Source organism: Quercus robur, chromosome 5, assembly GCF_932294415.1.
Source record: "Quercus robur chromosome 5, dhQueRobu3.1, whole genome shotgun sequence".
NCBI classification, from domain to species: Eukaryota; Viridiplantae; Streptophyta; class Magnoliopsida; order Fagales; family Fagaceae; genus Quercus; species Quercus robur.
The window spans coordinates 35,674,666-35,685,944 of record NC_065538.1 but is presented as its reverse complement, the minus strand read 5'-3'; the positions used below and the strand labels follow the sequence as shown (position 1 = coordinate 35,685,944).

The window sequence follows — 11,279 nt, the reverse complement described above, 5'->3', positions numbered from 1 at the left end:
CTCCGCCGCCCTCCAAGCTCCTACTCTAACAAGGTTACGCCGAACCTATTTCTTCTTTAACTTACCGGATTCCGCTATAAACCATAGCATCAACCAATATGAAATTGGTCCCTTCCTAATTGCTTCCCAAAGCACCAAAAAGCCTTTTCACAGATATGGGTATAGTGAGAAAAGGGTTTGGCTAAGAACCTCTTAAGGATGTAACAATGGAAGATTGTGGATGAGTCAATCTTATTTTTTTCTAGGGTTTTTCTCTCAAAATTCTCTCTGAAAGCTCTCTACATTTCGTGGGTATAAGGGGTATATATACTAGGGTGAGAGTGGAATGCGAAGAGTCAATTTTTCAAAACAGAGTGGCTAGCGGCTTGGCCTCATGAGTTCCAGCCGTGAGGTAACTGAACGGCCAGACTGGACTTTTGGTCCTGTTGTACTACAGCTGGCATGACGGTTTAATTTCTCTGCATGCTTGGCACGTGTGCAACTTATGGTGACTTACAAGCTGCGAGTTACCCGTGAGATCCAGTCGCGAGTCCCTAATTCTTTGCACAATCTGAAGCATTTCTTCACACTCTCTCATACACTACCCTTACATAATTCCCACCTAAATACAGGGTTACTAATTGCTAAAATATAAGCAAATTTGGCACAGAATAAAGCTAACAAGATGGTTGATAAAATTCAACCTTACATATTAATATGTCATATCTAGCATTAAATGCTCTCCTTACTCTCCAAGATTTGGTTAAAATACAAAAAGACCATAATTACATTTCTAAAACTTCATCAAATATCAACCAACTAGTATATTACTTACCAAAATTATATATGGACTAAACATATAATTTTCCAAAAAAGGAAACTTGGACAAAAATACCAACAGTAGCTCCAGCAGAAACTGCAACAGCTCCAACAGAAGCTGCAATAGCTTCTACAGAAACAACTTCTGCAAAAACTGCTTCTGCAGAAACTGCAATAACTACAACAGAAACTGCAATAGCTCTAGTAGAAGCTGCAGTAGCTCTAGCAGGTTGACACATGTCCTAAAATTACATCACTTGCTCATTAATGCCCAATCCCAGCAGCTTCCTGACATACCCAAAGAAGTAAGGATCCCTTAAAAGAAATCCTACCATTTTAAGCTAAGATCCTTAGCCCCCAACTATAGTACCAGAAATAGAAGGATCTCATAAAAATTATCTTACCATTTTTAGCCAAACCATTAATTTAATGCCAAATATTTTCCTCCAGCAAAAGATGCCATTCAAATGACATCATCCAACTGTAACTGACAGTTGTAACAGCAGCTCCAATAGCATTAAAGTCTCAAATTTTCTTCTTTTGGCTAAAAAACAAAAACCCACTAATGAAACCACTTATTTTGTCAAAAACTTTTCCTTATTTACTGAATTTCCCTTAAACTAATTCTAATCTAGTTACATACTTGGCTCTATATAAAGAGGACCAAGCTACACACTAAAAAGGGGGACACCTTCCATCCCTCTCTCACCCCCTTATTCTGAAACTTCATTCATTTTGTTGCCACATACACATTTTCATACTTCTCCATCTCTCTTACAAAATCTCTCTTCATAGATAACAACACAACACACATATTAAAACACACCATTATCCATTACCCATCTTTTCCCACACTCCATTATTCTGAAATAGCATCATTTTGCTGCTCATAAACACATCTCCACCTTTTTCTCTCTCTCTCTCTCTTACAAAATCTCTCTTTATAGATAACAACACAACACACATATTACAGCACACCATTATCCATTACCCATCTTTCCCACACTCCGTAATTCTGAAATAGCATCATTTTGCTGCTCATAAACACATCTCCACCTCTTTCTCTATTTCTCTTACAATACCTCTCTTCTTAGAAAACAACATAACCAATGTCATAACACAAAAAACAACTCCAACAGTAACTATAAGCTCATGTATTTACTATATTTAACTTTCATATTATCTATCTCATACTCCCATATATTTTACAAACTCCTCACAAACTATTCATACATACTTCTTACATATATTTCCAATCTATCTTACAAACACCATATCTCACAAAACATATATATTTCTTACCATCTCCATACATCTTAATTGATACCAAACACTCTTCCAAGAACACATTACAAAAGCCCTTTCTCATGGAAGGCATATGAACATTAATACTAAGGCTTTTTTCTTAAAAGGCACAAAGACTTCATATTAAAGCCCTTCTTATGGAAGACAATATCATTTATATTTGACTAAAAATCAAAAGAGTATTATATGAGGAAAATCATTTAAGTGCATGATAAAGAGGATGAACTTAACCAACCTATGCACACGGCTGGACATGTTCTCTCTCTCTCCAGTTGCACCCATTTTTCCTCTTCAATCATGAAGTCACCATGAAATGACTCCTAATATCATATTGTACTGCTGAACTCATTTTTTCATGCTGCTGAAATGTTAAGTCCACTGATGTTATACGACTGGAGTTACAAACTATGAAGATAAGTCATTATATTTTTGTCTTCAAATTTATATTATTAAGTATATTATATTCATTATCATTATACCACTCGACTAATGTTATTATTCTACTGCTGGAATGTTATCAGCCCATTAACGCTATATAGCTAGAGCCACAAACTATGAAGCTCACTAACATTATACAGCTAGAGCCACAAATCCTATAAAGAACAAAGTGATGCTGTACAACTGAAGTCAAAAACATACAAAATAAGTCAAAACCTCTCTATATTCAAGATTACATTATTAAGTATGCATTAACTCATCACTATTGCACCGCTAGATGCAAGTTACTTTAATATCATCTCACTATTTAATAAACACGATCTCACTAATACTTCATTAGTGAACATACATATTAATAAATCGATCTACCACTGTTGCACATATATTATTTGGACATGAACCACCCTTAGACACATATTTTTTGGAGATGAACTACCATTAGACATATATTATTTGGACATGGACCATTGCTTGTTGAACATGAACCATGAACCGCAACTGGATATGAACTATTGGACTCATCCCATTATTGGATATTTGATACCTAATTAATTATTTTCTAATGTTGGACATCACTTAATATACATAATAATAATGTATCAACTCACCGTTTAATCAAAACTATCATACTAAGCATATTATTTATTTATTTCAACTATTATCATGATTCTAAGACTTTGGCCTTTATCTATTTTGTAGGCTTAAAAATACATCAGAAGTCATTGGTCTATATGGCCCAATGTCAAGTTCTAGGTTGAACTCCCCAAAACAAATCCGAGCTTAGCAAAGTCACATTTCCAGCAGAAGACACGTGACTACGCGCAAAAAACCGCCCCCAACATAGTGTAGAGTCATATTGTGCAACTGTTACAATGTTGCTTGGGAAGATACAAATTCTCACCAAAACTAAATGGAATTATAGATTCTCACCAACATGTAACATTCGTTAGATTTGGCAAAAGCTTTTATATCACCAAAGCTATGAAGCTCAAGCTCCAATTCTTCCAACTACTAATGGCACTTGGAGAGCCTGAGCATTCAAGGAAAAAAAAAAAAACAAAGAAGAATCATATTAAGAGTAGTATGAGATTTTAGTTGTAAAATAGTGTTCAATACATAATAGTAAGTTTATTGATTTTCATCTGTTCATCTTTTCCTCAAAGAATAGTAGTTTCTAGAGAGCTAACACTTTTCCTTTTTGGAAGTTGAAGACAATTTGGTGGGTTAACATATGTGGACACGACTAATTGTTAGTGTTACAAATGTATATGAAATTCTAGGAAGACCTCCAGTGGACAGTGAGCATATGTTGAATAGGTGAGGCTTTATTACTGCTAGTGGGGCATCACACCATCACTACAAATATATATATAAAGGGCATTTTGTAAATTTAGTTATTGTTTTAATACTTTGAACCAAATTCTCATGTTGTAGTTGCTTTATGGTTAGAATTGTTAGATGCATATGTTTGATCATGAGATGCTCCTTTTTTTGGTAAACAATTTCCACATACTATTGTTGATTAGTCATAAATTTAATTAAACTATTTGTATCTTAGTGAGCATATATTTTCATGTTCAATCGTTCCATTAGACACTTTGGATGATATTTTGGCATATGAAAGAAAGCGTTACTTCACAATTCTACCAAATTACTCTTAGTTTTTTTTCTGCAAAAGTTTGTGTCTTCCTCACTCATTTTTAGGGCTTTAATCATTTAATATAATGCTGCGAAACAAATGTCTTTGTTCTTTAAATTTAATGTAGTTGTGAATTTTCAATTCATTCATCATGATAATATTTGATATCATTTTCATTGTCCTCACTTATGTACGGTTCTGTTTTGAGGTTCAATTTCAAAGAAAGTAAAAACTAATTGTATTTTATACCAATTTTTTAGTTGAACCTTTATTTGAACTAAATTATTTATTTTCCCTCATTTTTAATTCAATTTTATTTAATTATCCCATGCATACTAGTTTATTATTATTATTGCTATATTGAGTTGTTCTTTTATAGGTTTTAAATCCATGCATCGAGCAATGTTACGTGGAACTTTTGAGCTGGTACCGAAGCTCCCTTTGCATGATTTCTCGCTTGATCATAGAAAAGACTTTGTGTTGCAAGAACTTGAGCAATGGTGTCAAGCTCCAAATGTAGATTGGATGGTGGTGGAAAAAGGAAATAATATCTGAAGGGATCTCAATGGCTTACTTAACCAAGAGGAGGTATAATAGCGGTAGAGATCACGAGTGTTGGCTAACTGAGAGATACAAATAGAAGATATTTTCACGTCTTTGCTTCTCTACAAAGGAGAATTGATGAGATTATACGGCTTCAAGGTCCTCATAAGCAGTGGGTAGGTGATAAAGATGATCTACAGCCAAGAGTGTGTTGATACCCAAAATTTGAGGGTTCTGCCAGATCAAGAAGAAAGAGGGTATGTTGATCTATAATAGTATCCAGACCAACAAAACATGACGGACCTAGGAATGGGTGAACCTTAAATAAGGAATGCCAAGCCCAAAAATGGGTAAACCTTGAATAAGGGAATGTCATGTCTAAGAATTAGGGGTGTCAATATTTGACTCGACCCACGAATACGATATGAATTTTTATGGGTTAGGGTTGGGCCTTAGTGGGTTTTAGGTCATAAATGGATCGACACGAAAGCAGCACGATAAGAAACATGTCATAAATGGATCAACCTGCATAAACCGCACACGTTTGATACCTCAATTTATTTGTGTCAATCCAAAAAGACCCATTTAATATAGTTGGTTTAACTCGTATAACAAATAAAAAATCATTTTATTTTACATTTATCAAAAGCCTTTTACATCCAACTTATATTGTGTTTGAGATCCAAAATATCACAAGTTAATGTGTCAAGGCCCAAAATATTACAAATTTAAGAAAAAGAACCCATTTGGGCCTTCAAAGAAGGGACAAGGCCCCCATCTATCAAGGTCCACTTAAGATAAGTGAGATGAGGTCCAAACTCATGAATGGGCAAGCTTTGGGCTTTAGAAAATAAAGGAAAATGAAAGTACTTAATAACTGATTGAAAGACCACTCATCTTGGGCATCATGTGGAATTGGGATGAAAATTGAAAGTTTTCTCAAGTCTTATTTTCGAATTTTACTGCATCAAAGTATGCTTTCTCTTCTTTGTTCTAGAATTCAAGGTTATATATTATCTCTCATGAATGAAGTAGATTCTTATGTTGCTTCCGCTTTGGGTTTTGTATGAGATGTAAAACTAATTTTACAAACAGTAAAGTCATCAACAGGGTGGTACTCCCTTGACATATTACAAACATACCCTCCATCTGAAGAGTTTTCAAACCTAACCTCATATGCAATACACTTCTTTGTTCTAGAATTCAAGGTTATATGTTATCTCTCATGAATAAAATAGATCCTTGTGTTGCTTTTGTTGCATATTTTGTATGAGATGCAAAACCAGTTTTTCCAACACTGCTTTGTGTGAGGTCTGTTTTGGGCAAGGTTTTTGAGTTTCCTTTGTGGGACCTCTTTTCCTTGTTTCCTATGTTTTGCAGTAATGAAATTTTCCAAAACTATCTTGCTGAATGCAATCTACAATGTTTGAAAAACTTAAAACGTGCAAGTCCAAGTGGAAATCACGAACAAATAACAAACACACTCACAAAGAAGCCTATTAGACATTTTCTCAAACACTTCGTACGCACTTAGTAATGTACTTGAAATTTCATATCATAGCCACTTCATACACTTTAAAAATCATGGTATTCATTTAAAGTTACAATAGCTGTTTCTAAGCATATTTCTTATTCATATATGTGTAAGTCAGATTCACACCTTTGGATAATTGGGAAATTATAATCATTCGTAATGTTTGTTATCTTGTAGTTTCTTTGATATTTGGATGTAATCAAATTGGGGCAATTTCAATTCAAAAGGCAAGAAAGTACGGTTTGGATTTTTAAAATATTCAAAAATTGTGCATCCATGTATTGGCTGTATGTATAACTATATAATCTTCATTGGCCTTTTTGAGCTTTGAACTCTGGATATGGGCGTGCTAGTGAGGGTCTCACATGGGTTCTGATACATTTTTTTTTTCTTTATTGTATACTTTAAGCTATTCTCAACACTTTATTTATTTTTTCCTGCACTAAAGTATGTGTAATATTTTCTTTTGGTCCAATGAAATCTAGCCCAAATGACACCTCCTCCCCTTGTAAGATCATGATTCATGAAGGAGGGTAAGGTTGTGGGTTTAAGAGTGTAATGTATTGTTTTGCTCCATTTTCTACATGTCTATGTAATATATTTTTTTTTTTATTAATTGATTTATTTTGTGTAGTACTAGGTCATGGATTAATAGAAGCTGCTCAACCTGATTCAAATGAGCCTTCACAACCCATTGCTGCCACTGCACATGTTGATATATGAGTTCATGAGTAATGGGAGCTTGGCAAACCTTCTATATTGTAAGCTTAGAACCCTCTTTAATATCCATATCAATCATCTGATAGTAACTAATTATGTGCATAAAGGTTATAGTTATAAGTCTTCTTTTTTTTTTTCTTTTTTTTTCATTTCAATCATCTGTCTGAAGCTGATAAATGAGCTCTTGAAGCATCTGTTTTAGGTGCTGCCCTGAAAATTCCTTTAGTGGGATGGGCAGGAAATGAGCATCAGTAACAAATTGCTTTTGGCTTGTTGTGCAGATCATTAGGAACCTACTTTCCATGTCTCTTTGACTTTTATAATTTTATTTGTGGGGGACTTATATTTCTGATTGCATTCTTTGTATTTGAAGAGTTATTTGTGGATGAGTCTAGCAGCAGCAGGAGCAGAGAAGAAGCATTCAATTGCTTCACTGCTACTGCTTTGTTTTTTGGGGTCAGGGCAATTAAGTGGGCAGTAAAGAAGCTGAAAGCTAGTTAGGTAAGCTCACTATCTCTCTCTAGATTTTCTCTCTTTTCTAAACACTAACTCACACAGACACACACTCTCTCTCTCTCTCCCCTTTGAAAGTATAAAAACAAAAGACTGGTAAGAGTGGCACTGAGTGAGAGAAGTGTTTGTGTGTTGTGATGTATTGTGTATATTGTACTGTGTTTATGTTGTTTAGTTTGAGAGTTGAGTTGGGTTTGGTGCTTTGAGTGGATCCAGATCTCTGCTTCAAATACTGCACGTTCACTTGACCATAACCTCTGACACTCTTTTATTTAAAAAACTAAATACCATGCATTTTTTTTTTCTTCTTTCTTTTCCCAGGCCAATTTGTAAGAAAATTCCACACTCTCAATCATGTGTTTCTTTATATAGATGTTTGTGATAAAGTTGACATTTTTTTTTGCAGGAAAGTATGCAATATTGCAGGAGAGGACGCATATAAACATTTGTCAATGTTTGTATTTTGTTGCATGTCTTGTTCATTGTTTAGTGCTATGGGATGTTTGGATATTTTGTTGCTTGCTTTTTTTTTTTTTTTTTTTCGTTTAGTGCTATGGGATGTTTGGAACCGTGTGCTTCTAGTGCCATGGGATGAGAATAGGTAGATCTTTTAGATAAGAATCTTTATGACTTTGAGATTATTATGATGTAAAATATCTTTCAAAATTAAAGTTTTCATAATTAGCCTTCCTCCAGTAGACTTTGATTCCAAATTTGAATTCCATTTTGAATTTAAACTTTGCTTTGGAAGGAAATAAATTAAGAGGGTGGAATAAATTCTGATTACATTTCCTAAATAAGTTGGGTCATTATCATTAATGAATTTAATGCCAAAAGATTTTCTCTTAAAAGTTAATTTTAAATTGAATAAAATTTGGCAAGTGATAAAGTGTCATAAATATTAAGATTTGGTCAAGTTTCCAAATTGGAAAGACATTTGGTGATTTGGTCAAGTTTTCAAATGGGAAAGAAATTTGGTAATAATGCCAATGTTATAGGAAAAAAACCCAAAAATAGCAAAAGATCCAACCATGAAAAAAAAAAAATACCATTTTAGTTATTACATTTTAGGGTTACAGTCAATTTAATCTTTACATTTTGTTAGCAATCAATTTGGTCTATACTATTAACTCACTAACAGAAAATATTTACATGGCAAACAGTGTGCACAGTTGATAAAATTGATGCTGACGTGGATAATAAATTAATATTAAAAAGTTTTAATCAACATTAAAAAAAATAACACCGAAGCGTTTATCTTCTTTTTTTTTTTTTTTTTTTTTTTTAAGCCACATGACCATGTAATTAAATTATTATTATTTTAAGCTACTAGACCATGTATTTAAATAACATAAAAAAAAGAGTTTAAAAGATTAAAATAATTCCTTGAAAAATTCAACTTCTCATTTTTCATTTAGTTTTCTTACGAAACAAACACAAACAAGCCCAGAAAATCATTTCCTCAAAAAAAAAAAAAAAAAAAAAAAAAAACGAGAAAATCAAACCTAGACGCAAGATCAAAACAACAAAATCATCGTGTTTGTTTGTTTCTCAGCATTACCTATACTTTTCTTGACAACTAAACAAAACAAAACTGGAATCTTTTATTTCCCCTCATCAAAATCACACCCCAAAAATACCATCAAACCCAACAAATACCCAACCCTCTGTGTCAAAAATAAACTTAGCAGTCAACACAACTAGTATCTGAGGCCCTATGCTTATATCCAATCCTCCCATCAATATTGGTGTTGTTAGTGGATAAGCCAAATTAAAATAAAATATTAGAGCAAAATCTTAGACAAGAAAGTTCAAAAATGAAAAAGTTTTTCTAAATAGGCTTCTTGGCGATTTCACAAATGGCGAAGAGAGATTTGGAACTGAGAAAAACTCTTTAAGTCGAATGGACTTCCTTGAACGAGAGAGTGGGCCTATGCAAAACATAGAGAGAGAAATATGATTTGAGTTGAGAGAGAGAGTGGGTATGAGCAAAGCCGATCGAGAAAGAGGGTTTGACTTGTGCGAAACAGTGAAAAGGCTTGAGATCTAGCCATGGAAGCCCGGTGGTGGCTGGAAAGCTCTTTGAGCTTGTTCATGGAGAACGCGAAAAGACTAGGGAGAGAGATAGAGAGAGAGAGAGTAAGAAAGTTAAATGGGGAATTATTATGCACACCATTTCTAAGGGTATAAGGCTGTTAACAGAATTTTTTTTCAAAATAATATTAAATATCAAAAAATTTAGTTAGTTGTCGCGTTTCAAAATAATGTTGAAAACTAGCATCTCGAGTGTCTAAAACTCGAGTTCCAAGATAAAACTCGAGTTTTTAAGTCTCAATTTGTAAGCAGCTGGGTCTGATGTGGAATAAAAATCCACGTGGAACTCTAGTTTTTAAGACTCGAGTTCCACCATTTTACCAACACTCAGGAATATCACCGGTAAAGAGATTACCTTGGAAGTACTGGTTGTGCAAGCAGCAAGATTAGAAGGAAGCGAACCAGTGAGAGCGTTGAGACGAAGACTGAGAGTGAGGTTTCCGGAAATGCCATTGGGAAGTTGGCCTGAGAGAACCACACCAAGAAGACGGAGCACTGTGACTTGGTTTTGCTCACAATGGTGGGTGACTCTTCGTTCTTCTTCGGCGTTGTAGATCGTCCACCAGATCTTCGGAGCTCCAGATTGTTTCAGATCGTCCTCTGTTCTTCGGAGCTCCAGACTGTTTCAGATCTTATTTTTCAGATCGTGTCTTCTTCTTCCTGCGGATCTGTTTCCTCTGTTCTTTAGATACTTCTCAAGTCTAAGAAACTTGAGTTCCACATGGCTAAATTCCTCCATCTCAGCTCTAGAATTCGAGTCTCTGAGGGTCGATTTTGTCACCAAACTCGAGTTTCAAAGACTCGAGATGCTAGTTTTCTACATCATTTCCAAACCTTGCTAACTAATGATATTCTATCCCCTCCCTCCGTTAGTCTGCAAATTCCCTCGCTGTTAACAAGTTGATTTGGTTTTGCCTTTGGGTTTTATTTTCTAGGTTAAAATAATCTTGTAATTTTTTTTAACTCTTTTTTTTTATGTTATTTAATTACATGGTCTAGTGGTTTTTTTTTAAAAAATAAAAATAAAATGTTGAGGTGTTAATCTTTTAATGTTGATTAAAACTTTTTAATATTAATTTATTAGCCACGTCAACATCAATTGTGCCAACTTGCACACCATTTGCCATATAAGCATTTTTCGTTAGTGACTACGTAGGAACTGCATTATATGTACAGAAGTGTTTCTCAATCAGGGAAAAAAAAAAGTTTTTTTCAATCTTGACAAAGAATAGGTATTTCATTTTTTAATGACTTATTTTAATGTTATGAACCTTACAAAAAAATTGTTTTATCTTGTAAGTCTTATGAATTAGATCACTGAAATTCATAATTTGATACTAATCATTTTATTTTTCACATGGCAATATGTCTATGCATCTAATGGATATAAGTTTAAGATCATTTTGTTCTTTTCCTATGCAGTAATTGTCATAACTCCTAAGGTATCCTTAATCATTCAAAAGAGGGTGTGTAAGCCAAATGTATATGTCTTGAATGCTTATATATGACTTTATATGCTATCATGGTGATTTTGTTCTTAAGTTTTAAGACTTTTTAGAGATTTTGCAGCAAGTGTTTTGGGTCAATATTCTACCATAGGTTCAGGTATGGAGAAGGTAGTAGGTAATTTTAATGTTGTTAGTTAGGGTACTGAGTAAAGGATAAGATTTTACTGGAGTCATAGGCTAAGATTGC

At 33.9% G+C, this 11,279-nt stretch overlaps 1 long non-coding RNA gene across 2 annotated transcripts; it reads left to right on the top strand.

Moving 5' to 3' along the window:
• Positions 1–5,606: 5,606 nt before the first annotated feature.
• Positions 5,607–8,191, top strand: LOC126725859 (uncharacterized). Of its 2 annotated transcripts, none has more exons than XR_007655619.1 (4): positions 5,607–5,695; positions 6,892–7,018; positions 7,351–7,478; positions 7,897–8,191. It is a non-coding gene; the product is annotated as an uncharacterized LOC126725859 (long non-coding RNA). The 2 variants fall into 2 exon arrangements; XR_007655620.1 differs by lacking the exon at positions 5,607–5,695 and adding an exon at positions 5,739–6,790.
• The last annotated feature ends 3,088 nt before the right edge of the window (positions 8,192–11,279 follow it).